We start from the raw sequence: 27746 nt of genomic DNA on the forward strand, positions 1-27746 counted from the left end.
AATCCCTTTTTCAAATGTGCCAGAAGATTTAGGGTTATCTCGTGGCATGTTGGGATTGCCTTGGAACTGGCCCCATTGAGCTGTCTGCAATTGCAACTTTAAATCCCTGACATACTGGAGTGTTCAAATTTCAAAAGTTCCCCTAACATCAGGGGATGATGGGATTGCCTTGAAACTTGGTGTCCATGGGGACACATGGGTAAGCTGTCATGGGACCAAAGGATAGGTTTCTAACGTGCAAATTGACGTAGTTGTAGAATGGGACTTGATTTGGGGTGAGTTAAAAAGTTTAAGCCGCGCCAAAAATCAGGGGATGATGGGATTTGCTTGCAACTTGGCGTGCATGTGGACACATGGATAAGCTCTCCTGGTGCCGAGTTTGAGGTTTCTAACATGCAAATTGACGGAGCTATCCCAAGGGGTGTGAATGGGGTGCCCGATTTTCATAAATTCCCCAAAAATCAGGGGATGATGGGATTGCCTTGAAACTTGGCGTGCATGTGGACACGTGGATAAGCTATCATGGTGCTGAGTTTGAGGTTTCTAACGTGCAAATTGACGTAGTTGTAGAATGGGACAATTTGGGGTGAGTTAAGCCATGCCAAAAATCAGGGGATGATGGGATTTGCTTGCAACTTGGCGTGCATGTGGACACATGGATAAGCTCTCCTGGTGCCGAGTTTGAGGTTTCTAACATGCAAATTGACGGAGCTATCCCAAGGGGTGTGAATGGGGTGCCCGATTTTCATAAATTCCCCAAAAATCAGGGGATGATGGGATTGCCTTGAAACTTGGCGTGCATGTGGACACGTGGATAAGCTATCATGGTGCTGAGTTTGAGGTTTCTAACGTGCAAATTGACGGAGCTATCTAAAGGGGTGTGAATTAGGGTTATGGGAGGTGCGTTAGAGGGTAGAGCCGCGCCAAAAATCAGGGGATGATGGGATTTGCTTGCAACTTGGCGTGCATGTGGACACATGGATAAGCTGCCCTGGTGCCGAGTTTGAGGTTTGTAACATGCAAATTGACGGAGCTATCCCAAGGGGTGTGAATGGGGTGCCCGATTTTCAAAAATTCGCCAAAAATCAGGGGATGATGGGATTGCCTTGAAACTTGGCGTGTGTGTGTATACGCCCATGAGGTGTCATGGTGCCAAACGTGAGGTTTCTAACTTCAACGGAAAAAAAGTTGTTTACTTTTTTAGCTTTCAATGCAAGCCTATGGGGGGGCAAAAACGGAGCTCCGGATCCGATCCGGAGCTCCGGGCGGAGCGGAGCGGAAGTGGGCGGAGCGGGGGCGGGGCGGAGCGACCCGCTCCGAAAAATGGCGGATCTGCAAGTGAAGCGGAGCGGGGGGTCCGTGCACACCCCTAGTAATGGCCTTGCTGAGGAAGGGGAAAATGCAGCTGAAGCAACAGCCGGATGTGGTTTTCACCTGCCTGACTCTCTCTCTCTCTCTTTCTCTCTCAAACATAGGTTAGGGTGCAATCCTATGCCTTTTGAAGGAGCGTTCTGATGTCAGAGTGCTCTAAATAGTCTATGCTGTGCAGGCAGACACTCGACAGAACAGATGGAATGACAGAGACAATGTTTCTTCTTCAGCCTCCTTGTTGATTCTTTTTTCTCTGGAGAAGCTTCTGAGGGCATCTAGAGAGGTTCCGCTGCTAGGGGTGGGAGTGGGGCTGAAGAGGCCATAGGATTTCTCGTATCCTAGCCTCTCCTCTCCACCAACCAGAACACCCTCTTTTCCCCTCTCTCTGAAGTCTCATTTGCAACCTTAGGAAGCAGCTATCACGGTTCTTTCCATGGCAGCTACATGGGGGTGGGGTGGGTGGGTGGGAAACACAGAGCCACCCTCCCAAGGTCAGAGCATTGTCTATGGCCTCAGAAGGGGGAGGCTCTGAAAAGTCCTATGTTCTCTGGGACACTCTCCCACAACCACAGGATTGAGCCGTTAGTTGTGGGGCAAAATGTTCTTTTTTATCAAGTTCATGGTGCTGTTACGCTGCTGTTTTTCACGGCAACGTTTTTGTAATGTGAACAATAGTCTGATCTGTAAGGCAAGAGGAAGTAACAGCCGGCACATCACAAATAGGATGAAGGAATTTTCAAACCCATTTAACTAATTATGAAACACATCCAAATCTTCAACAGCTCCATTTTAATGCTGAAAGATTTACACACACAAGTTTCCCTCTCTCCAGCCTCAAACTAGGGCAGCGGCAAGCAACATTTTGGCAGCCCCCACCACCAAAATTGCTGGTGGCGAAATAAATCGAGGTTTTCTGCTGAATTTCAGTGGCAAACCACTACAGGGTGGTGGTGGTAAACATATCAAATTTCCCTGGAAGACAAGCTAAATTTCCCTTGTTGACCCTTCTGTGGCTGACTGCAACCGAAATTTGGTTGCAAACAACCAATTTCCTTGCCGCTGCTGCTGTCACATTTGGTGGCACAGTAGCCCGTAGGAGGTCCAGATGGTCAACGATGGAAATTGCCTATCCCTGAACCACGGTCAAAAGAGGGTCAGAGAGACAGATGTATACATCTCGTTCTTTGTTCTTTCCTCCCATATGGATGCTGATCTCTTCAGACAAGGGAACTAGAGGACTGCTCCTCTCACTCATATTGATCTGTCTCCCATTCATCCACCTTCGAGAGCGGCTTCAGAGTGGCTGAAGAGTTGCCGAGCTGAGGGTGGCCAACCAGGCAACTTCAGTGGCACCTTCTGAGGGCTGGTTTTGCCTTGGAGGTCCCCTGTTTGCCAAACCCCACGCTCTGCTAGAAATGGAATTCAGCAGCTGTCATTCCTGGATTTCGGAGTCCAGGGCTGATCCTGGGTTGCTACTGCTCAGGGCTCACGAAAGGCTTGAGCTACAAAGCACTCCAGTGCTTCCTTCATCCTTGAACTTCCTGTCCCTAGATTAAATATCCCCATTTCTTCAAGGGTTTCCACCTAAGATTCAGCACTTCGATCCTGGATTTAAATCATGCATCAGCAGAGCTGCACATAGTCAGAACTAAAATAAAATTCCGCACCACGAAAACGTGAATTCTGCAACCTGGACACAACACAAAAGTCTGCACACAGCTCTTGTTCTGAACCAAAAATTCCAGAATCATTAGTTACGGAGAGAAGCACAGGACTAGGCAGAGCAGTGAAGATTCAGTCCTATCTTTTGCAACTATAAGAACAGGCTTGCTTTAAAGGACTTTAAATCAAAGCCAAGGTTTTCCGGGAAATGAACTCTGCACGTAAAACTAAAATTCTGTGGGGGCTTTTCTTGCACTCTCGTGAAATTGCAGAATACAGACAACACACTTCATCACTTCCACGTCCACACACGGCTTACGTTGAGGTTACTTTCTGGCCGAGAGGGTCCCAAGGTGGGACGGAGGGTCGAGGTTCTGCTAACAGATCTGTGATTTAGTGCTTGTTAAAACAAACCAGACTCCTTGCCCCACTTTCCTCTTAGATTTACCAAGACAAAGAGAATGGCTGAACGCTGATTTGTTCATCTGGTAATGTCACAAGTCAATAACTACACTGGGACTTAGCCCAATTTTGTGCTGTTTCATTCTATTTTAAACAAGAGCCCAGACCCCCCCCCTTTGCCACTTAGGCCTCCTCCCCACCCCCTCCCTAACCCCACCCCGATGTATTTCAAGGGAACATTGGTTGATGGAAACTCAAACACTGCAAAGCCCACTGACTAAAAAGTACAACGGGTATTTATAGCTCCGAGTCCAAAAGGTGGGAACCTCAGTCTGTGCTGCAGCCATGCTGACCCTTCCCAGGGAAGGTCAGCTTACACAGGACTCTTTTTAGATTCTTTCGGTCCCCAATGGCAGTCTGGAGAGATTGCTGCCAAGACAAGAAGTGGAAGCAGCTGTGGTCCTCTGCTGTGGTAGCCGCTCTGCCAGCCACCTCCATCTCTGAAGTGCGTCCCTAGAGGTTTCCCTCTGACCTTAGTTCTGAGAAAGCTCACACAGTGGGAACACAAGTCCTCCGTTGTTCTTTCACGTGATAGAGGAGATTGGCGAGGCACCTAGGTTCATATCTTTGAGGGAAGGGAGTTTAGTGATAGAGGGTGTGCTTTGTTGGGTGACCAGAGGGGTGTGTGTGTACTTTTAAGAACTTGTGAACCATGCTGTCAAGTGTGTCTCTGAGCCTTAACACCGTTATCTGCTTAGGTTGAAGGCACCGGGTCTTCTGGGGAGGGTCTTCCTTTCGACCCATCAGCAAGGTCAACTCAGACAGAACCTGAGCAGACACCAAGTGGAGGGTGTGGAAAGGGATGGCCCAAGACATTTTGCAAAGAACAAGATGGCGCCCGCTCTCATTCCATGTACAAAACGAACTGACCAAGCCAGATGGCACACAGCTCTGTCTCCCAATATCTTGCTGCCCCCTCCCTCAGCACATGCTGCCTGAGAGGACTGCTTCACTCTGGCAATTGGTGGGACCGGCCCTAGGTGACGGAGACTGTTCCCAGAGTGGAAAATATATATGTGGAACCCTGACCCTGCTGAGACTGTAAATAATGCAATTCAAACATTTTTGTGAGCTGCTCTGAAGATCTAAATGACACACCTTTGGTATATTAACCTGTTCCACAAATAAATGAAACAAATAACTAACTTGCATTGCATTTTATCTTGTTATCAGGCACAACTGTACGTTTAAATTGTTCATTGCCTTTGGGTAGAAAATGAAATTTGCAAATAAATATTATTTTAAACTAATGGATAACTTTTGAGAGCCGATTGTGGTGTTGTGGTTAGGGTGTTGGACTGGGATTGGGGAGACCCAGATTCCAATCCCCACTTAGCCATACAGCTCGCTGGGTGGCTTTGGGCCAGTTCCTGACTCTTCAGTCTAACCTACCTCACAGGGTTGTTGTGAGGATAAAATGTATGGCCAGAACCACGGTACAGCACCGAGGTGGGATATAAACTGAATAAAGAAATAAGTAACAACTCCATGTTTATTGGAAGGAGACAAAGCTACAGAATTCAGGGAGAGATGCTGTAGGAAAGCTCTGTGTGTGGGGGGGGGGGGCACGACCTTTGGATTCACAGGAGACTCATTTAGCCATACACGTGTTTGTTGTGGCACACTAATGCACTCCACCACACCATTTGGGACTTATTGCTCCAGAAGCAATCTCACATGTGCACCGTTCTCTGGATGTGTGTGTGTGTGTGTGTATATAATCTTCGGTGTCTCATGGCTGATACTGCTTTACTTATGATCTTCAAAGCTTTGTGACCTAGAAAGGAGATGTACTGCATGAATGAGACACGCAGAGTCTGGGGAGTGCAAAGCGTCATTGCGCTATTTATACCTATGGGCAGAAGCAAAACGCAGAGTAGGTAATATCTTTACACTCCATTTAACGGACGTGCCGTATGTGTGCACACATGACACAGTAAGGCTAGGGGGGATTATCATGTATGTGTCACAGTGTGTGTGTGTGTGTGTCACACAGAAACAAGAGGTGCTGACCACAATTCTATTTCCTCACTTTGTGCCAAGACTCCCTTCTGAAAACAAGGGTCATTGACCCGTGCAGTTTACAGAGATTCTGGGCACGTGCTACTTCAAGCGACAATACCGGCAGGATTTAAGACAGTAGTGGGTCCAAAAGAGAGACAGACTGTATAAGATATCAAGTGTGCAATGCTACGAAACGTTGCCTAAAGCAAAGTTTCAAGTGAAACTGGGAAGATTGTTCAACTAGGTACCTGAAGAATTTAAAGATGTGGTGACGGCCACCAATCTGGATGGCTTTAAAAGGAGTTTGGATAAATTCCTGGAGAAGGCTATCAATGGCTACTAGTCCAGATGGCTAAGTGCAACCTCCAGTATTAGAGGTAGTAAGCCTATATACACCAGTTGCTAAGGTACATGAGTAGGAGGGTGCTGTTGCACCATGACCTGCTTGTGGTTCCCTGGTCAACAGGTACTTGCCACTGTATGAACAGACTGCTGGACTAGATGGACCCTCAGTCTGATCCAGCAGGGGAGATCATTGCACAGTCGGGGGGCCACCACTGAAAAAGCCCTCTCCCTTGTTGCCATCCTCCGAGCTTCCCTCGGTGTAGGCACTCGGAGGAGGACCTTAAATGTTGAGCGCAGTGCACAGGTAGAGGCATTCCATCAGGTATTGCGGTCCCAATCCATGTAGGGCTTTATAGGTTAAAACCAGCACCTTGAATTGGGCTCAGAAACGTATAGGCAGCCAATGCAAGTGGGCCAGAATCAGTGTTATATGCTCAGACCTCCCTGCACCAGCTATCAATCTGGCCGCCGCATTTTGCACAAGCTGCAGCTTCCAAACCATCTTCAAAGGCTGCCCCATGTAGAGGGCATTGCAGTAATCTAATTTGGAGATTACTAGAGTATGGACAACTGAAGCTAGGTTATCCCTGTCCAGATAGGGGCGTAGCTGGGCCACCAATCCTTCTAATGTGGGAGGGGGGGCAAGGAGTTTCAATAAGACCGGTGAAATTTCTCAAGAGGGTTCCAGATATCGGTAAAATGGTACTGGATTTTTCCTAACGCTAAATTCAAGTTGGATTTGGAGATTTGTATTCAGACACAAGTTCTGAAGAATTGTATGGGCCAAAAGAGACATTACTTTAACTCCGTATCTAGCAGCTACATCTTCTCTTTCCTGCCTTTTATTTTTTAATCTAAGCACAGGAGGGAGAGATCCAGATCTTAAAAGCCCCCTACACATCCACCCCACACACAAGGTCCTGATGTAGATTGCCCCCCCCCCCCCGTGCCTGTTCTAGAGTAAAAATGAAGAAAAATAAAGGAAAACTTGCTGGATATGGATTTTAAAAAACCCTCAGGGAGGCTTAAAGCCTATTTTGATCATTCCTTAGAGAAGGAAATGAGTTCTGCATATGAGCAGCCACATTCTACTACACCATACCAGCCCTTCCCAACTGGGGAACTACAGCTCCCATCAGTTCCAGCCAGCATAATCAATGGCCAGAGATGATGGGGTTGATGATCCAAAACGTCTGGAGGGCATTAAGTCAAGGACACTTACTCCATACAACCCAGGACCAAACATCAGGTTCTAATAAGACCTAACTCAAAGCAACTCCTGGTTTCTGTTCATGGAAAACTAGTTCCTCCTTGAAACTCAGGGAGGTGAGCAACCTTGCAGGGTTGGCACCAGACGCTTGTGGCTCACCTTAACAGGAATAGTAAGAATACAGGCAAGACTATGGCACAGAACGTTGCTTACACTGTTACCGCCCTTTCCCACAATGCACTGCTAGCTGCTGCCCAACTCCAGGCAAACGCCATCTGAAGGCACAGGGGCTACACCTGTCGTGTAGATGCATTACAGTAACTCTCTCTCTCACTCATACTTTTAAATATGGCACACCTCCTGAGGAAGTGTCAGAGCTGAACCATAGAGAGTCAGAACCAGGAGTGTCAAGCAAGAGAACAACCCAAGAATCAGAAGCAAGAAAACAAGTGACCAAAATCAGTGGTGACTAATTTGCCCAGGTAAAATCCAGGCCTGAACAGGAAACCTTGATAGCACTTCCTGTTGAGGAGAACCAGTGGCCAATCCTGGGTGGTTAGAATTACCTGGGAAGCTTTCTAGGGTGACCATATGAAAAGGAGGACAGGGCTCCTGTATCTTTAACAGTTGTATTGAAAAGGGAATTTCAGCAGGTGTTATTTGTATATATGGAGAACCTGGTGAAATTTCCTCTTCATCACAACAGTTAAAGCTGCAGGTGCCCTGCCCTCTTTTAAATCTGGTCACTCTAGTATAGCTCCTGCACTTTAACTGTTGTGACGAAGAGGGAATTTCACCAGGTTCTCCATATATACAAATGACACCTGCTGAAATTCCCTTTTCTATGCAAGTGTTAAAGATACAGGAGCCCTGTCCTCCTTTTCATATGGTCACCCTACCTTTTCCTATCTAGGGAAATGATCCAACCTGTAATCCTGGCCGTTTACCACATGGGGCAGCTAGGCAGAGCCTCAGCACTTCTGGACAAATAGCCTAAAGCCTTGTGGGACTGTCCAGGCATATAATTCCTTGGGACCTACTGTTGACTCCCCCCAGTTCTCCCCTTTCAGAAAGCAGACGCTGCTGAATCTGAAGAAGAAAACAGGCTATGGGAAAAACCCAGACGTCACTCAAAACACGAAGCATAAATAGCAAGCTAATTCGCTTATTGATGTTATTTATCGGATCTTTAGTTCACACAGCTGTGCCTCTGGATTCCTAATCTTCTGCAAACCGCTGGTGGGAACAAGCTAGCCCAGAGACTCAACTCCAACACACATGCAGCCTACATAGAAGGTTTGGCCCCTCTTCCCAACAAAAACACGGCGCACATGCAGAACCAATTACCGGTGTTGCCTTTCTGAGTCTCTGGATTTGAAAAGATACGGCCTCCAGATCCCCTTCTAGTGTGTCTGTTTACATGATAACCCTGAAACACCAGCAGTTTGTCACAGCTGAAGAAGAAGACAAAGGAGAGGAGGAGAAGGAGGAGAAAGAAAGAAAGAGGCATGTTTTATATATTAGTTGTCATCAGGAATCGTTTCCTCCACTTTGCCGAATTCATCAGTTTGGGTACTAAATATCTTTCCCCTTGTAGAAGCTACTGGCTGACTGCAAAACTACTGTTACTTCCTCTTTTTTTAAAGGAAAAGGAAGGGACAGCTTGAAGCCTGGAACCTTCCCCCTTTCCTGGACGTGCCAAAAGGTATATCATGCCGAATGGGTCCTGCTTTTATTGGACAGAAAGGAACATGTGTCTCTCCTCTGCTTTGGTGAGCTTTTACAAGACTGGAACAATAACACTGGGTATCCAAGCTCCCTGTCCGTGACAGAGTTTCCACATTAAGAGTGCATTTCTTTCTTTACACTAGTTTCCCTAATATAAACTGAGTTGGATACATCTATTCATGAATCACACAAGGTGGCATACCCAAAAAGGATGGCCGGGGTGGGGGTGGAGGCACAGAGAATCCTATCAACATCATACTTTGAAAAAAGCACAGCTTAAAAGAAAAGTCTACTGAAAACACTGAAACTCCAATTTAAATAGGAATAAAAGAACAACAGCACTGTTACTCATTAGGGAAACAAATATATCTTCACACTAGCATCAGGTAAGAAGGATCATACCTGTCCTGTAAATCTGAAACTTCAGGGAGAACATGAAACTTTCGATGGCAAGTCATCCCCAAGTGACCAGATTTATCAGCTAATATAGTTTCTGTCTGACAAGTTTCAGTTTTGATTTGTTTGCTTCCGTCAAGCCCAGAGCAAATCTCCGGGAATTGTCTTGGAGGATTTGAACTTGCTCCTGTGTTTTCAGGTGTAAAAACAATAAATAAATAAATAATACACTTAAATACCACCCCATAGCCAAAGCCCTGGGTGTTGGGTATCATCAGTACGTTGATCGCACTGTACTCTCAAATGATCAATGATCTCCACCACCACATGTGTGTGCAAGATGGAACTTGGTACCCTAAAGGATACAGCAGTAGTCACCCAGCACACCCCATGGGAACGGCTCATAAGGTAGGACAAAAACCACTTCAAAAAAGTGTTACCATTCCAAGCAACTGCACATCATTCAGAAGGATTTGATGCTCTGTTGCACCCTTTCCCAACTTGGTCCCCTACAGACGTTTTGGAATACACACTCCAGTGTCCCTGACCATTGGTAACGCTGGACAAGAGGGCAGGGCTCCTGCAGCTTTAACACTTGTATAGAGTCAGAGTTAGGTAGCGTGCTGCCAGGTGGACAATTCTTTCAATAAAACCCCTAAAAAACCCACCTAACTCTAATCCTATACTAGAGTGACTAGATACAAAAGAAGGCAGGGCTCCTGCATCTTTAACTGTTGTGATGAAGAGGGAATTTCACCAGGGGCTGCATACGTACAAGACACCTGCTGAAATTCCTTTTTCTATCCAACTGTTAAACATATAGGAGCCCTGTCCTCCTTTTCATAGGGTCACTCTACTACACAGTCCTAGGCTTGAATGCAGGTGTAGGCCTCAGCCTCCCACGCTCCAGCCTCAGGGCTGTTGCTGGATGAATGCAGTGTTAAGGGTATTTGGCCCTGCTTCTAGTAGAAGCTCTCTTCGCTCCTAAAAAAAATGAAACAGATCAGACTGTTTGTCCATCTTGTGTAGGGGTGGGCAACTTGTGGCCCTCCAGATGTTTGGGCAACTCTCATCAATCCTAGCTGCCATATCAATGGTGTGGAATCATGGGAATTGTAAGCCAAAAACATCTGGAGGGCAAAAAGTTGCCCACCTCTTATCTAGGCCAGTAGTATGTACTTGGACAGGCAGCAACTATTCCACATCTCAGGGAGAGAAAAGGTCTTCTCCATCACCCAACATCTGATCCTTTTAACTGACATTATCAGGGACAGAACGTGGCACCTTCTGTCTGCAAAGAATATGCTCCATAGTCCCTCTTCAAAAAGACTTGTTTTAAGTACCCTGATTAAAACCAGGTTCTCAAGGCAAGGTTATGAGAATCCCAATGAACTTTTTAATCCCCCCCTCCCCTTTTAATCTGCTACTGGGTTGTTTTTTTTTAATTAACATATTTTTAATTTTACTGTAGGTTTAATTATATTTTAACTTTTGTAATTTATATCTTTTAATTGTACATGTTTTAATCTTGTAAATCACCTTGAGTCCCAGTACTGGGAAAAAGGCAGAATATTATTATTATTATTATTATTATTATTATTATTATTATTATTATTATTATTTATGTAGCACCATCAGTGTACATGGTGCTGTACAGAGTAAAACAATAAAATAGCAAAACCCTGCCGCATAGGCTTACATTCTCATCATTATCATCATCTGCTTATACGTTTCCGAGCCCAATTCAAAATGCCGGTTTTGACCTATAAAGCCTTACACGGCTCAGGACCACAAATGCCTCCCCCATCATGAACCTACCTGTACACTACTCCAAGGGAAGCTTGGAGGATGGCAACAAAGGAGAGGCCCTTTTCAGTGGTAACCCCCCAATTGCGGAACGATCTCCCCGAGGAGGCTCGCCTGGTGCCAACATTGTCATCTTTTCGGCACCAGGTTAAGACCTTTCTCTTCTCCCAGGCATTTAACAGCATTTAACAACATATGCTGTTTGTTTGTTTGTTTTTAACAGACCCTAGAATAGCTGTTTTTATACGGATACTGTTGTTTTTATGCTTTTTATGTTTTTAAACTTTGTATATTTGTTTTTAATGTTTACTGTTTTAAACTTCTGTAAACCGCCCAGAGAGTTTCGGCTATGGGGTGGTATATAAATGCAATAAATAAATAAATAATCTGGGCTGCGGACAGTTATGGATACCTGGGCAAAAGGGAGTGGAGGGCATTGTACATACAAAAGAGAAAGGGGCAGAGACGGAGTACACAAACTGATAGCCTGCCCCCACAATTAATTTGTACATTTGCACACAGCAACTGTATCTGTGCGTTGGCAGGGGAAGAAGATTTAGAACTGATGGGCGCACCATTACATGGGCCGCCATTTCCAATTCTTCTTGTCAAAGACACCTACAATTCTCTGGGATTCTGTTTGAAAGCTAAGCCAAGTGCCCTAGCAAACAACCATGGTCTTCTGCAGTGTAATCTTTGCCTGAAAGCAGAGGTGCATAAAACAAGAACAGAACAACCACAGTGCACGCATATTATGATATAAAAGCAACAGAACATGACAAGCCTGTTATATTACTGGGAGACTTTATGAGGAACACCCAAAAGTTCTCAAAGAACTCACAGAGCTCTGTGTAATAATTAACCGAGCGGTATCTTTATTGCTCAGAAAGAAGCAAGGTTTCGAATCTGAGTTTATTTTAAAAATATTAACAGCCCTATCCTTAAGCCAAACACACAGTTTTCCAACCCCGCTTATTATGTTCTATTCTTGGTTTCCATCACGTATGAAATGTCCCCCCTTCCCAGCAATATCTTACATCTACCTTCAGCATTAATTTGTCCCAATTTAGTAGTAATGTGCAACTCTTGTGTGATCTAGAACAGAGATGGCAAAAAGAAGATCCCATTTGCTTTCCAATCCAATACTGTTGCAGGGACAGTATTTTATTTCATTTGTTACATTTCTATCCCATCTTTCCTCCAAGGAATGTACATGATCCATCTCCTCTCCATTTTATCCTCACAACACGACATAAATGATTAACCTCCTCTCTATTTTAACTTCACAACAAGGTAGGTTAGGCTGAGAATCAGTGATTGGCCCAAAATCACCCAGTGAGCTTTATGGCAGAGCGGCGTCTAGGACCCAGATCGCCCAAATCCCAGTTCAATACTCTAACCACTACAGCACACTGACTCTGCTACAACTCTGTGTCACAAATAGCAAATGAAGTCCACATAGCTAATTAGTGGGAGTTGGGGACAAGCAGTGACATCTTGTTTATCATTGTCATGTCCTGCTTGTGGGCTTTCCATAGGCTTTTGACAGGCCATCACCTAGACTAGAAAGATCCTACAACAGAAATGTTTATGCTCTCACTACCTGTAAACCTCTGTACTGTTCTTGAAACACCAAAGGCTAGAGCTGAAATCTAAACAAAGATTAATGTCAATGGCAGCATTAGAAATAAGCCACCAAAGGTTACTAGTTCACCTGCTCAAACATACCTAGGTTTATCATCTTTGGCCATATGCCATGTGTCATGTTTTACAAAGGACAGTCCTTGACTTAAAGGGCTATCCACCCCAAGTCCATTTTAAAGATAAAGAATCCTCCAAAGGAAGAGCTGGGCATTGAAACTGCCCATCAACAACACCTGGACATCAGTTTAAGCAAGGCACATAGGTCACCTGGTTAGTCATTCACACTATGGTGAAATATACTGTATTTCTATTTGAATTATCATAATTATTAATTATCGTAATTATTAATTATGCATCTCTACATATGTAAACTTTATGCAAATCGGTGTCCTTTTTTCATGGTGGAATTCCTCTTTTTTAGCCATTCGGAAGTGGCCACCGTAACACCGAGTGTGTCCCAAGAAACTGTGATGTTCCTCAATGGTTATAAGCAAACTATCAGGAATGGCAGAGAAGTTAGACAACAGACAACACGTCTGCCATTTCCTATCTTTTCCTGCCATGATTCATTGTTGAAGGACAGCAGGTAGGCCAACACCCTATACATACCTGACATGATGTGGAATGTGTCCCAGAATCCTGTGCAACATGCAGGAACACAGATGTGGTCAGGTTCTTCACCAGACAAATAAATGTGTGAAGCTGCCTACTCCTGCCAAGGTTGATCTTACTCACCATAGACAACTAGGTGAATCCCAATTTACAAGCCTAGTCAATGGTTAACTTCCAAAAGTTGTTGAAATGCAAGCCTGGCAAGAAAACCTAAGACCTAAGCAGGCTGTGTGTACTTACGTGGGGTGTGTGCATGTGTGTGTATTGGCTTGGCTGTAACATTAACAACAGTTTCAGGCAAAAGACCATTAAATGATATTTTTAAGAGTGTTACTTACAACATCCAACTCTGACCATGTGGATATGGGCTCTGTTCATATACACATAAGTATTTCCATATATACATACACTGAGTGGATACCCGGACACAGCAAACCTATGCAGCTTATTTTAAAAACAAAACAGATGGCCAAGATACACAAACGGATCACAGCTCAAATGTGATGATTTTCAGGTAAGAAGATACACTCCTATTTGAGGCTCAAAAGTGAGACATTAAATTGGGGTGACCATATGAAAAAGGAGGACAGGGCTCCTCTACCTTTAACAGTTGTATTGAAAGGGGAATTTCAGCAGGTGTCATTTGTATACATGCAGCACCTGGTGAAATTCCCTCTTCATCACTACAGTTAAAACTGCAGGAGCCCTGCCCTCTTTTGTCTCATCAAGAGGCAGGGCTCCTGCAGCTATAGCTGTTGTGATGAAGAGGGAGTTTCACCAGGTGCTACATGCATACACACTTGCTTCAGCCTCTATATCTGGACCTCCTTTATTCTCAACTCCCTACAGAGACGATTCCAGCACCGTGTTACATCTCCTAATGCTAAATCTTCTGTTTTTGCCATTTCCCCCATCCAGCATGATCACAATCTGAAAATCTGATCTGGCTCCGCCCTCCCGTGAGGGGAGATTTCGTCAGTGAATATGCACCTCTGGTTGGCTACTGTACTCACCTGCAGAATGCAGCCCTTCACAAAGGAGAGCAGCTGTACAAACCACTCCTTGATTGGCAGAACTTGGATGACCTCACAGAAGTGCAGCCTGTCCAACCTATCACTGAAACTCACATCCTTGATTTTGCCTCTTCGGGAAGAACTCTAGTTGCCTTTGTTCCTGGCATTATTTTCAAAACCTTCTCCAGTCTAGTATCTTGCCCTCCCTAGAAGGCCTTTTTTCAGAATGGCTTCTACCGTCTTCCATTGTCGAGGAAAATTAATTCCCTCACTCTACAACAAAGTAGAGCTTTCCCTGGAGCTCTGTCATTCCTCCTCACGGGAGTATATCTGTCAATCCAGGAAACGGGCTTTTCTTCCTGGTGAGCCCCTATACTCCTGTGTGCTTCAGTTGTGAGAATGCCAAGAGACCCATAAAGTCCCTGATCCTGAAAGAACCTAAAAACTTACCATGCCATAGGTTCAGAAATATCCACCAGGTTTGGTCACAAAAAGTGGGCTCTGTCTGACAATGACACCAAAGAAGTGGGAGGCTGTGTGTGTGTGTTTTTTCACAGATGGGACTTTTATCAGCAAAATGGTCGACCTTGGATCAATAATTCACGAGTTTGTTCAGTAAATCACACTCAGCTAGGATTGCCTCTCCCTGTGGGTTATAAAGGTGCTTGGGTGGTACTTTAGAGTAACATTTGGTTAGGAGTCCTTTTCCATCGACCTACCTTCCAACGTCAAAAAAGGGAAGAAACAGTCTCTCCACAATCTTGCTTCCAGTTGACACAACTTCAATAGGAAGACCATAAAATCGGCCCACAGGAAGATAAGATAAGGCTCCCATGCAGACAATTATGTTATAAAACATATTGTTCTCTCCTCTTAAGCCAGGGCACTAAATAAATGAAGTGTCTGTTGATATTCCGCTATCGGGCGCTGATTTTCGCCGCCATATAAACATTCCTCTGCGTGTTGTGTAAGCATCCAGTCCTATTGGGCAAAGGCTCTCCTTCATTTGCACTTGAAAGGCAACCAGCCTCTCAAGTTTAATTCCATCTCTGTGGGTTGGTTTCAATTTAAAAAGAAAAAAGTTCAAAGGCTGCACTGTACACTTCTTTGTTTAGTAGTCCAAAGAGATCCCTTAGCTTGTTAACCAAACAGACAACAATAATGGGAAGCCAGCAGATGCAGATCAAGGCCAAGTATCCTAAAAGTATATCGCTACCAACCTCTTACTGTATACAAGGTTGCTAAAACTGCAGCTCCTCTTCCCAAATTATCACTGAACTAATTTGAGCAATGCCAAAGGGACAAGCCAGTAAACTAGTAACGCATGCATTAAACCAGTGCTTTGTTTAAAGTGGGGTGGAATCACCCTGTTATCGCTGGAGAGGAAGTCATCATTCTCAATATAGGAAGCAGGACAACCCACTAGGGAAGAGAACAGTTAACGGAGACAACACAGGACACCCCCTCCCCAAACCTCTTCTACATGTGTTGACTGGCTCAGTGGAGTGTTTACAGATTTCCCCCCACTGACAATGCAAGGGCAGGGGCCATTTTGATAATGCAGATGCTTTGCATTCTGTAGTTCCTCGGCTTCTCCAACAGCGAGAGAAAGACCTCAGCTTGAAACCTTTAACTGTGCAAACCAAAACTCTGCTATTTGTCAAAGCGCGCACTTCTCCAAATTTTGCAATGGCGTTCTCCAATCCAAAACTACATACAAAAATGCATAGACTTGGGGAAATTCATTATGTTAGGACAATGGCTTGCAAAAGAAAAGAAAAAGTGAAAATTAGCCCCCCCCCCCAAAAAAAAAAGGTATGCCAAAGTGCCTGCGTCGGGAGAAATTGCACAAAAGCTACTCACGAATTTTCATGCGAACATGAAAAATAAAATATCTCAAAGATTAGGATGAACCCAATTTAAGAGCAGAGGGGTTCTCAAAGTTCAAGTCAAAACGAATTTAAGGTTAGAAAAAGGAGAAACAGAGACAATCTGAAACTGAGAAACTGAAATCAATGGATTTGCACAGTGACAAATTAAAATCATAGGTGGACCTAGCTGCCCAGGGCACTGTTGCTGCCACCATCAGATAAGCTGATCCACTGATGTGTGAAAGGCTGCACCAGAAGGCATGTCGCCCAGGGCCCTGAAACCTGGAGCCAGCCATGACTGTGGTGTTATCTGGCTGCCCAATCAGTTCATTATGGTAACAAGAAACAAACCTAATGGATTGTCCGAGAACAGGGAAGACACATCAGAGAAGGTTCTTACAGTGGTAACTGTTTTTTCAGTGTTTAAATGATTGACATTGATTCCAGTCGTTCACGGCACCAAGTGATTTTATGCCATGCTCAACTTTTGGAAAGAAAAAAAACACAGAGATGAGGGTGTCGTTAAGGCTGCTGCCTCCCTTCCTGTCTTTTATTTCGAGCACGTACCAAACGACAACGAAGACGGAGGCCTTTTATTAAACCAGAGTACTGGAGCGGGTAGGGAAAACGAAGGAGCAAAGTACGGAAAATGAAAGAGCAACTCACAGCAAAGGTAAATGCATTTCAGAGGCGTTTCCCCCTCTCTTTCTTTTTGCAGAACCCTTTTCAAAAAAAAGACAGGATGGAATTGGAAGCACTATAGTGAGAAACGTGGATCTCCTAGCCTTTGTCATTCAGGCTGCAGTCCTATACATACTTGCCTGGGAATACATCCTGCTGAAATCAAACGGACTTACTTCTGGGTAGACATGAATGGGATTGCACTACAGGTGATAGTTTCATTGGCTCAGTTGAGACAACACGTTAATCAACACAGTGTGAAAATTCCACTCAATGGTAGAGTTTTTAGGGGGTGCTACTCACACAACACGTTCTAACTCCACCGTTGTGCGACTGTGGGCTACCATGGAGTTCAGTAAAAACCTTTGCAACATTTGATTGATAGTTCCTCCATCCTCTCTCCTCCCCTGGTCCTCCCGATGGTATGCCATCAGCCATTGCTGCAAAAATAATTCCTGGGGCTCTCCTAGAACAGCACTCACTCCTTTCACTGCTCTTGCCAGGGAACTCTGTAGCCAGTGGGAAAAGTCAACGCAATGCAACAGAAAACTCCACGGAGCCCACCACACAACGGTTCTGCAGGAACACTCCTCTGCACAGCGTGGATATTCAGCGTGGAGTGTTTTCCAAAAAAACCCAAAAAACCCTCCATCATGGGGTGGACTTTTCCCACCAGACAACATATTTCTCAACGGTGAAGTAAAAACTCCACCGTGGAATTCTAAAACCACCGCTAAGAAACGTCTTGTCTGAACTGAGCCTTTTCTTTCATGACAACCCTGAAGAAAAGCCTAAAAGTCTGAGGTTATGCCACAGATGGCTTCCCTGTAGGGATGTCACGAGCGCCCAACTAAGTCTGGGAGTCCGATGGATTCCCCCATGTCTGCCTCCCCAGACCCAGTTGAGCGACCACAGTGTGAGCGCTCAAGAGCCCCCAATGAGTGCCTGGCAGCCATTTGCCCTCACTGCCAAAACTGCACATTCTAACTCCACCGTTGTAAAGCCTGATGGGATGGCAGCTGCTGGTGACAAGATGAGGCAGGAGTGGAACCAAAGGCAGCTAGTCTTTCACTAGAGCTGATGGAGTGGCTGCCGTCCTCTACCTCTGCTGCAGCCTGATGGGATGGCTGCTGCTAGAAGGAGAGCCTGGGATGGGATGGGATGGCCGCTGTAAAGGACCCATTTAGGCAGCGGGGGAAATGCGCAATTTCGGCAGTGAGGGTGGGTGGCTGCCGAGCCCTCTTTGGGCCAAGATGAGCCTCAAAAGAAGCATGCAGGGCCCAATGAGCAGAAGTGGCGGCAGCAGGGCGGGGGTCCGACAGGTCGGACACGAGTGAGTTTGCCCACACCTACCTGACGACATACCTTCAGACATTTTAACAGGCACTGCTAAACCATGATTTAGTTATGAGAATGAGTGGAGGCATGAGGTATAAAACGTTTCGGCAGTGGCTCGTTCAAATTAGTGCAAGCGAAGCAGGATTAAACCACGGTTTAGCATCCTGATTTCTGAACGAATTGTGGTACATGGACGTAATAGCAAATTGTGGTTTGATGGAGGTTTTAAAATTCTTTCCCTTGTGTAAAAAGGAGGAGGGAAGAGATGTTACGGGACTATAGCTCCCATCACCCCGGCCAGTGGTCATGATGGCTTGGGATAATGGGAGTTGTCGTCCAACAGCATCCGGAGGGCCACAGATTGGGTAGCCTCTGGTATGAAAACAGTGCTGTGGTTCTGATACAACCCAAGGCTCACACTCAGAACACTACACTAGGGCTTTGGGTCATATCTGAACCACAGCACTGTTTTCATAGCAGAGGCCAATCTGTGGCTCTCCAGATGCTGTTGGATGATAACTCCCATTATCCCAAGCCATCATTACCACTGGTCGGGGTGATGGGAGTTATAGTCCTATAACATCTAGAGGGTCACAGTTCGGGAGGCACTCTTTTAGAGTGTGCAAGACTAGGGCATATCCACCCTCAGAGAAGCCATGCCTTTGGTGTTTCTGGATTGGAAGCAAGTAAGCAAGCTCAGAACAGGAACTCCTGGGGAGATACAACGGACAGCTTTCTCAGAGAGCAGCCAACTCTGGAAAAGCCAATTCTGTTACACCTTTGCATAAGGACTGCATACTTAAATTATGTCCAATGAAGGTACAGGGCAAAGTTACTTGCATCCAGCCAAGCTGTATTGTAAGCAGGCTAGGCCAGAGTTGTACATCACATAGACTCTACATGAGACACAACAGCTGACCTCTCTTATTCCTGGCACAAGGTTTAGGAATTAAATTAGTATGACGCTTTATATGCGTGATTGGGTTCTGGATGGTTATAATAACCAATGGAGTGATAATTGTATATCATTCTGGCTTTGTATTAATTTTTATTGAAGGATAAGTTATAAAACATGGCTCTGGGACATGGGGATTAGGAAAAAGTGAGGCAGAAGCACAAGAAACCCCAACAGGATAAACAGCTTAGGCAAGACTTTACTGTACTAAAAGCAGAAGGGAATCAAAAATATGTCCTTTATTCAATTACATTTCCTTTGAAAGGCTTCTACCACAGTTGCGTTTTGCCAGCGTACCCATGCAATGAAACACCACTTTCCCAAGACATCTGAAATCAATGTGGAAGTAGAGAAAATGTATATTTAAGAGTCACTATACTTGCATTGATAATTCTTCACTTCTCTCTATCCTGTGGGAGGCTGGACTGCCAACTGTGGATCTGATTTTAAGAATAATCTCTCAACCTCCCCCCTCAGAAGCCTGATTCCTTTGTTTTTGCTGGGAGACTGCCTCTAGGCTCTCCCTCACCTGTAACATGGTGGCAGCCATTCTATTAAGCTGCAGAGCAGAGGGGAAGAAGAGAAATGGGGCTATTTTATCATCTCTCCTGACAGATCAGTTGCCTCTGGCTCTCCCTCTAGCAGCAGCCATCCCATCAGGCTGCAGCAGAGGGAGAGGACGGCAGCCACTCCATCGGCTCTAGTGAAAGACTAGCTGCCTTTGGTTCCACTCCTGCCTCATCTTGTCACCAAGCAGCAGCCATTCCATCAGGCTGCAGCAGGGGCAGTAAAGGGAAGAGGGCTATTCCATCGACTTCGTTGAGAGTCTTTCTGTCGCTGGGTCTCCCTCAGCTGCCATTCCATCAATCTGCGACAGCCATTCCATCAAACTGCAAAGGGAGCATTGTTTCTTTCCTACTCTGAGCCTCCAGATTCACCTTGATCTGACTTTTATACTGTTAGTTTTACTCTACCCTGTGCCTGTTTGGTGCATTCTCTTCCCTTTCTTATTGTTTTATTATGATTTTATTAGAATGTAAGCCTATGCGGCAGGGTTTTGCTATTTTATTGTTTTACTCTGTACAGCACCATGTACACTGATGGTGCTATATAAATAAATAAATAAATAAATAATTCTACCTGTCCAACCTGAAGTTCTGGTCACTGTCCAATTTGTTGGTCTTACCTGCCCCAAAGTTCTCCTTCCCATTTGGACGACCTTTGTCCTCTTGCCTTGAGTTTCCACTCAAAGTCTACCTGACTACTTGTTTGTCTTGTGCCCGTAGTCCTTAAATGAGCATGGATGGTTACAGGAAGAATGAAAGAGAGGGCCCCAAAGTGGCTTCTAATTCCATGTACTTGTATACCATCTATTAGGGGCGGGTAAGCTCGCCTCCACTCACCCTGTGGGTGCTCAGCCCACCGCCACCCACTCCCATTCGATGGGCCGCACAAGCCGCTTCTGAGCCATGGCTTGGCGAGTGCCCAGCAGCTGCCTAACACACACACCCCAATACGCTGAAATCCCACACTTTCCCCTCCTGCGTCAACGGTGGTAGCCATTGATGCAGGTGGAGGAAATGCGCTATTTTGGTGCATGGATGGGCAGCTGCCGAGCTGATCGCAGGGCTTCGTGAGTGCTTGGGCAGGGGTCCATGCTCAAGTTGCGAGCACCTGGGTCTGGGGCCCTGGATGCAGTGGGAGGTCTACCAGACCCCCGGACCCAGTTGGCTGCTCGTCACATCCCTACCCTCTATTCCTACTCCCTGTTCAATGCAGGAAACTATAGCTAGAGCATCCCTACCAGAGCTACAGCATTCTACCAGCCCTACTGAAGATCACCCCCATGAGAGCTCTTGCTCCCTCAACTGTCCCCACAAACATCCATCCCAACAGGGAGAAGAGAGGGAGAACCACGGCCATTCTGCCCTACTGAAAGACTTGATTTTTCTTCCTTGTAAGCTGGAATGCCAATAACTCCGGCTTGAGGAAACTGAGCAAGTCACTGCTTTGGGCATTACAACCAAAATGTCAAAAGATGACGCCTGAGTCATTCATTCTCTCCTCGGAGCATTTGATTCTGCCCTAAGCCACCTCAGTCTCGATGGCCTACCAGCAGATCCAGTCCAGATCAAGCATTTAAGACTTCGGGTTAAAATATTACTTTGGCTTGCTAGCCTAAGTGCTCGCTTGTTTATCTATCACCATGTTTTATAGCCCTGGTGACGCACATCCCATGGGGCAGCTGCGCACGGAGCCAGGGGTTCCTCGTTTCAAGACGAACCATGGCTCAACGCAGAACACAGGATTTGCATGCAGAAGGCACAAAATTTAGTCTCTGGCACCCTCAGTTAAATGGTAGCAGGTGATCAGGAAGATTTCTTCTGCCTGCGACCCTGGAGAGCCAGTTGGAGTGGACAATACTGGGCTAGCTCAGGGGTGAGCACCCTGTTTTGGTCTACAACTCCCATCAGCCCTAGTTAGCCAATGGTGATGGATCATGAGAGTTGTAGGCCAAAACACCTGGAGGGCCCCGAGTTAGGAATGTAGGAAGCAGCCTTATTCTGAGTCAGGCCATGGGTCCATCTAGCCTAGTATTGTAGCCATGACTGGGAGTGGCCCTGCAGGGTTTCAGGCGGGATTCCCTCCTAGCCCTACCTAGAGATGCCAGGATTGAACCGAAGACCTTCTGCATACCAAGTATGTGCTCTTCCGCTGAGCTATGGTCCTTCCCCATCCCCCAAAAAGGAGGGCAAGGGGAGACTTGTTCATCTCTGGCCGATGGCTGGTTGGCCACTGTGTGAACAGAGTGCTGGACTAGATGGACCCTTGGTTAGATCCAGCAGGGCTCTTCTTATGTTCTTATGAGACATGACAGAGGTGTACAAAAATATGCATGGTGAGGATAGGGAGACATTTTTCTCCCTCCCCCATAATACTAGAATCCAAGGTCATCCCATGAAGCTGATTCGTGGGAGATTCAGGATGGATAAAAGGATGTTGTCTATATATGGGAGAGGGCCTTCTCGGTGGCTGCTCCAGTGCTTTGGAACTCTCTTCCCGGGGAAGCTAAGCTGGCTCCCTCCTTGATGGGCTTTCGGAAGCAGGCTAAAACTTTTTTGTTCCATCAGGCCTTTGGAGAATAATCTGGCCCTCCATCTATGTTAATGTCTTATAATTTTGTTGTGTATTTTAAACTTTTATGTGGTTCCCCCCCCCCCCAATGTATGTTTTAAATTTTGTAAGGCCGCCTTGAAGCCCAGCATTGGGCAAAAGGCAGGATACAAATAAAATAATAATAATAATAATAATAATAATAATAATAATAATAATAATAATATACTTCTTCACACAGCGCAAAGTGAACCTATGGAATTCACTACCACAGGATGTAGTGATGGCTACTAAATTGGATGGCTTTAAAAGGGGGTTAGATAAATTCCTGGAGGAGAAGGCTATCAACAGCTACTAGTCCTGATAGCCATGTGCTACTTCCAGTATCAGAGGCAGCAAGCCTATATACACCAGTTCCTGTTGCACCCGTGTCCTGCTTGTGGTTCCTGGTTGACAGCTGGTTGGCCACTGTGTGAACAGAGTGCTGGATTAGATGGACCTTTGGTTTGATCCAGCATGGCTCTTTTTATGTTCTTATGTTCTGTCGCTCAGCCCTAGTATAAGACAGCTTCCTGTCTTGAGTGCCATTTTTGGTAGAAAGTCTGGGTACAAATCAAATTGATCAATAAATGAATAGAGAGAGGACATATTCATTCAAAAAGGGCACGGCTCTAAATGAACAGAGAGGACGACTTGGGAGGCAGCAACAAGGGAGAGGGCCAGTGGTGGCCCTCCCAACTCTGGAATGATCTCCCTGACAAGGCCCACCTGGTGCCAACATTGATATCTTTTCAGCAAAAGTTAAAACCTTTCTCTTTTCTCACCCATTTGGCAGCATATGATGCGTTTAACCAGGTCCTCCTGGATTTGTTTTATGGTTGATTGCTTAACAGGGTGGATAAAAATCAATGATTTTTTTAAAATAAATAAAAACAATCGATTTTTTTTAATTTAAATCGGATTTTTTTAAATTTAAATCAGATTTTTTTAAAATAAAATGCTTTTTGAGGAAAAATCTATCGAAAGACAGTTTTCTATTTAAGACACATTACAGTCCAAAGGTTATTCACCATGAAATAAGGATTAATTTTTAATTATGTGACATGAGGCTGTATATTCATGCAATGTTTAATTTTTTTGGTAAATGAATTCCATTAATTCATTCACAATGTCATGCTCTTCCAGAGGTTTCTGTAAGATTATTGGGCAATTTTTTTCTATCCAGAAGATATTATCACAGGTGCTTGGTTTTACAGTTCTCAAAACTGTGAATTTGTGTCTGCAGAGATCACAATCCCATTGTTTCTTTGCAAATCTATGTACCCAGAATCAGCCCCTTACCTCTTAAGTGCTAAGTTTCAAAAAATTCAATGAATAGAGTGCACTTTTTTTGGGGGGGGGAATTCATACGATTAAATCGAGTCTTTCCGAGTAGTGATTTAAATCAAATTGATTTAAATCAAATCCACCCAGTTTCTTAAAGTTGTTTTAGAGATATGTTGAACCGCCCAGAGAGCTTCGGCTATTGGGCGGTATAAAAATGTAATAAAAAAATAAATATATGTATTGCTTGTTTGTTGTGTTTTTTATGTAAATTCTTTTGTTAACATTTTGCATACTATATTTTTAATGTATTTTACTCTTTGCAAACCACCCAAAGAGCTTCAGCTATGGAGCGGTGTAGAAATGTAATAAAAAATAAATAATAATATTTCTAGGATCACCTTTCAATCTAAAATCTCCAGGACAGCTTACAAATTGTATTGAAGCATTACATCAGATTAATGAAGCCTTAAATATATGAAATTCAGATGCATGCAAGGTCCCGGATTTTAAAAGTCCCACACATCAGCTTCTCTGCATGAGCAATTTATTACACACTCATGAATGGCCGCTCACGTAAGTTTGCAGGTCCTTTACATGATGCCATGAACTTACAGGATGTCTCCTGTGCTTTACCCCAGCAATCTCACTTAAAAAGGAAAAAAAAGGAGATAATGCAGTACTTAAAATAATTGTGGGATCAATTCCACCACTAAATAGCACTGTTTCATTGAACTTTATGTAGCATTGTCCAGAGGGGAAGTTTCAATTACAAATCACAAGGTCGATGTTGGTCCTGTGTAAAGATCTGAGGAAAGAAACAAAGGCTGACAAGGATGCAGGTTCTTTTCCCTTAAAGTAGAGACATCCTTAGTGCTGATTTTGCCAGTAGCAGAAGTTGGGGTGAATTCAGAGGGCCCCGCCATGACAGGATGTCGGAATTTAAGGAAAGTGAAAAGAATGCCAGTAACATTAGCACATTTTCTCACAAGCATTTAAAAAACAACAACTGAATTCCCCACCCTATAAACAGCCCCCACCACCTAACTGGTTGGAAGGATGGGAATCCTCAATTTTTAAATAAGATGCAACTCAGCAGATATGAAAGATAGACTAACAGAGCAATTTAAAAATATATTTAGTTCTAAAGCCTCCTTGTTGCTTTGCTGTTGTACCACTTTACAGCTACCTTTATGTATGTGCGTGAGATGTGTGTGTGTGTGTGTGTGTAAATGAAAGGGAAGCAATGGGATGTTAAAACCACTCTGCATTTTTAACCCACTTGACAGTCTGGCCCTGTTCCTGTTTTATCTCCAAGGCGGGCATGGAAATTTCCAAGAACGTGACGTCTGCTTTGCCCGTTAGAAGAAACGGCTGGGAACGTTCGCTTGGTGACATATGGTATTCAGATGCACCACTGACACAGAACAGAAAAGGCCTCTGGGAGCGCAAAGGGAGCACACAGCTCCTGCGGCTATCCTGGCGTCATGGTCTACTCGTTTATCATACTTGCATTATCCAAAGCTGGGACAGGAGCTGCCCACTCACCTCTGCAAGCCATCAATTCAGGGAAAACCAACGGGGCAACTGAAAGCTAGTGGATGGACCTGCTGAGGCTGTACTAGCCACACACACCCTCCGCCCCATCCTTTGCATGCTGATTAATTTACTGTACTCTGTGTCCTCTGATCTGATGCAAATTACCGCTAGAGGAAAACTCTAAGCACAGCAGTTCTCTTTCCAAATAAAGCAGCAATTAAAAAAGAAAGAAAGAAAAGAGGGGGAAAGATACCATCAAAGTAATGCCAAAAGACAAACAAATGTTCGCAAGTTATTTAACTGTTCCTACAGCAATAACCCCATTGTTTTCTTACTAGGAGATGTCAGAGGGGCTAAACCCGTACCCCACGCGGCTCACCTCAACTTTAACTGCAATGCACGGAATCCCAAGCACATGCTGAGATTCCCGCATGAGGAGCTACACCCCATCAGGCATGGGAGCATCTGGGATCTTTCCAAAAATTGCTTCCTGCCCAAATAACTTTCTCATGGTTTGGTGCACATGTGGCACTGCTGTTCCACAGTCGCCTGGAAATGCAATTCATACAGCGGTCCCCCGTTCAACATTATCCAGTGTTGCTATTTTCCGTGGCCAAGATCCTCCTAAAATATGGACTCACAAGTAAGTTCTATTCAGCAAAGAATGGAGATTGCTAACTGAAAGCTTCCCATTTACAGGAAATGCAGACTGTTTTATTGCTTCCTGTTTGCTCAGACAGGGAGATTAGTGATGAGTAAATCCCTGAATTGCCCCAATGCCACTTTTTCTTCCTGCGGGAAAGAAGCTTTAATTATAGGTTTCCTTTCCTGCACTTTTTCTTCCTCTTTTATACAGTACTTTATTTATTTATTTATTAAACGGGAGAAAAAATAAGCAATGGATGCTCCATCATATCATTCCATCCCTCCACAGGGAAGAGAAACTGACACTGGGTCAATTCAAAGGGGCTAACGCAGGGCAAATCCAAGGTTATGCATCCCCCAGTCCAGATAAACAGAAAGAAATATAACAGCCTGAAAATGCAAAGAAAAGGTGGTTCAATTTAAAAGCACAGGAGCCCTGTACACTGATGGTGCTATATAAATAAATAAATAAATAAATAAATAATAATAATAACAATAATAGTCTTTAAAGTGTTTTGCCTGACTACATTGGGCAGGCTAGTGCTGCTCTAAGGGTTTCAAAATTTCTGGAAATTTTTATATCTCAAGGAATGGATGGAGGAGACGAGTCATCCTTAAGAATGTAAGAAAAACATCTTGTGGTAGTGAGTTCCATAGTTGGACTCTGCTCTGTGTGAAGTCCTTCCTTTTATCTGTCCTGAATCAGCTTCATGGGATGACCCCATTGGGTTCTAGTGTTTTGAGAGAGGGAGAAACATATCTCCCTATCCACATTCTCCACACCATACATAATTTTGTACACCTCTATCAGGTCTCTACATAGCCTCCTTTTTTCCGAGCTAAACAATCCCAGCTGTTGTAACCTTTCCTCGTAGGGGAGATGCTCCAGACCCTTCATCATTTTAGTTGCCCTTTTCTGCACTTTTTCCAGTTCTAAAATATCTTTTTTTAGGTGTGGTCGCACCATAGATTTGTATAAAGTCAGTATAATACTGGCAGTTTTATTCTCCATTCCTTTTCTAATTATGCCCAACATGGAGTTTGCCTTCTTTACAGCAGCCGCACACTGGGTTAACATTTTTAACAATCTGTCCACCACAACCCCAAGATCTCTTTCTTGGTAGGTCACTGCCAGCTCAGATCCCATCAGGTTATACCAGAAGTTGCGATTTTTTTTGCCCCAACATGCATCATTTTACACTTGCTTACATTGAAGCGTATTTCCTTTGATAGCCGGGGGAACGGGCAAGCCAGGTGCCTCTGTAAACACGCTCACTAACCATTTGCTGCAAAAGGGTTAGCGGCCTAACCATGGCTTAGTGTGTCGTCTGAACAGACCCAATGTGAATACAGCAGAGTTTGGTGGGTGTGTTGAGAGTATTAAACTGTGAACCTCCACCTATGCTCAGCCCACGAGGCATTCCGGCATCCATTCTGCTCACTGACCAACCCCCTCCCTCTGCCCAGGTGGATAGCAACCAATTAGGGGTCGCCATCCACTGGGGAAGCCGCGAATGATTCCGGAGCAGCTTCTGAGGCCACAGCTAGACCTAAGGTTTATCCTGGGATCATCCAGGGTTCACCCCTGCCTGAGCACTGGATCCCCTGTGTGTCACCTAGATGAACAGGTTTGACCCCTAGACGATCCAGGGATAAACCTTAGGTCTAGCTATGGCCTGAGTCAGAGCAGACTGGCAGAAGAGTCGTGCTGCCCTCGTTCTGGCTGGAAAAGTCGGAGTAAGTCCCTGACTTTTCAGCCACACATTATTGACTCTTTGCCCCGGGGAGGCTTCGAATCTGCAGCTGCGTCATCTAACCGATGCCATGTAGATCCGGCGCCACCCCGGGGCAAAAGAAGACGTCAAGACAGTCCCTAAAAGAATGTTGATGCATTCATAAGAACGATCACATCACGATTTGCTTTATTCAGCATTTTGTTAATGCACACATATGCATTGGTAAGGTGATAGTGTGAAAACATTAAAAAAAAAAGTAACTGAAATAGGGTGACCATTTGAAAAGGAGGA

At 44.8% G+C, this 27746-nt stretch overlaps 1 protein-coding gene across 3 annotated transcripts in view; it reads right to left on the reverse strand.

Moving 5' to 3' along the window:
• The window catches only part of PDE3A (phosphodiesterase 3A), a 326281-nt gene that overhangs the window by 190081 nt on the left and 108454 nt on the right, over positions 1-27746 (reverse strand). Inside the window, exon 1 of one of the 3 annotated variants that reach the window (XM_063134781.1) lies at positions 13579-13648. The exons of the other annotated variants lie outside the window; for them this stretch is intronic. The gene's annotated coding sequence lies outside the window, so the exon portion shown is untranslated. Of the gene's footprint in view, positions 1-13578; positions 13649-27746 lie in introns of those variants that run through there. 3 annotated transcript variants of the gene reach the window in all.

The sequence above is a fragment of the Elgaria multicarinata genome, chromosome 9 (assembly GCF_023053635.1).
Source record: "Elgaria multicarinata webbii isolate HBS135686 ecotype San Diego chromosome 9, rElgMul1.1.pri, whole genome shotgun sequence".
NCBI classification, from domain to species: Eukaryota; Metazoa; Chordata; class Lepidosauria; order Squamata; family Anguidae; genus Elgaria; species Elgaria multicarinata.